The following is a 1,182-nucleotide window of genomic DNA, read 5'->3' on the forward strand; positions in this document are numbered from 1 at the left end:
GCATGCAAATTTGTGTCCCGCTATTGGCCAGTTCTAAATTATTCCTACGTGGCGGCTAGCGATTGGCTTGCTGGCCGTATAAAATTCTGTGCGACTTCCGCCCAAGTCAGAGAACTTTGAGCACGCTGCAGAGTGCCTTTGAAGATTCCTGACTTGCGGCTGAGCTGATCGATAGCCTGATCACCTATCGATTCTTCTCCCCGTCGCCGAGCGCAATCCTTCGACGTACCCTTTTTCCTGCTGGCCTGTTTCGTGTATGGATTCGCTGGCCTGAGCCTTGCCAGCTGGAGCAACTCGTGTAGTTGTTTAAGCGACCGGACCACCTGCATCGTGACTACTAGCGGCGTAAGTAAAGCTTTTTGCAACCAATACGCTATGTCTGCCTCTCCATTCACCAGCCCGCCCAACGACCGAGTAATTTCTAAATCACCTCAAGTCGGCTCCAGCTGTCTGAGACAGTACCCTTGGGGGTCCATAGACTATGTCTAAGGGGTCTATGAGAGATGACTATGATCAATCAAAAGTATGTGAATGCCCACACTTACAATTCAAAGAGCTCTGTACCTCCATTCAAAATTTTCAAAGGGGTCTGCAAATAAAAAAAGGTTGAAAACCACTGGTCTAAATATATAGTAGAGACAGGAGCATAAAAGTTCAGCTGTGTTCTTCATTAATCACTCTGGTGGAGAGTGGGGAAGGCTTGGATTTTCCCCAGTCACTCCCAGTGATGGACATCTTATCTATAAACAGGACTTTTAAATAAGGCCACTATGCACTCGTCATTGTACCCATCCTATTGCACATGCATGTGCCCCCAGTGAGAATTATGACCTATGTTTTGGAGTCAGAGCCAGTGGATTTCAGATACAGAGCAAACCTTATACTGCTCCTGCTTAGGTCCTGGGCTCAGTTCACTCCCCCTGGGGGTAATGGGGCAACACATGGTTTGGGCCTCCCCCCACCGATCTCTGGCCCTGAAATGAGGGTGGTACTGAATCAAATAGCCCTATCCAGAAGCAAAAAACATATCCCTTCTTGCCTTGTGTGAAGATGAAGCAATCCTTGGCCTTTTGGTGACTGGGGAAAATTATTTTGAGGCAAGTGACCTATTGATATTGTTTCATAGTTTCATAGTAGCTAGGGTCAGGAGGGACCTGAACAGATCATCTAGCCTGACCCCCT

General features: G+C 47.6%; 2 protein-coding genes across 3 annotated transcripts in view; one reads left to right on the plus strand and one right to left on the minus strand.

The window, feature by feature from the left end:
- Positions 1–1,182, minus strand: part of NECAB2 (N-terminal EF-hand calcium binding protein 2) — a 425,733-nt gene that overhangs the window by 64,829 nt on the left and 359,722 nt on the right. The gene's annotated exons all lie outside the window — the stretch shown is intronic.
- The window catches only part of SLC38A8 (solute carrier family 38 member 8), a 36,212-nt gene that overhangs the window by 26,848 nt on the left and 8,182 nt on the right, over positions 1–1,182 (plus strand). The window lies entirely within an intron of this gene.

This window comes from Alligator sinensis, unplaced genomic scaffold, assembly GCF_000455745.1.
Source record: "Alligator sinensis unplaced genomic scaffold, ASM45574v1 scaffold97_1, whole genome shotgun sequence".
Classification (NCBI taxonomy): domain Eukaryota; kingdom Metazoa; phylum Chordata; order Crocodylia; family Alligatoridae; genus Alligator; species Alligator sinensis.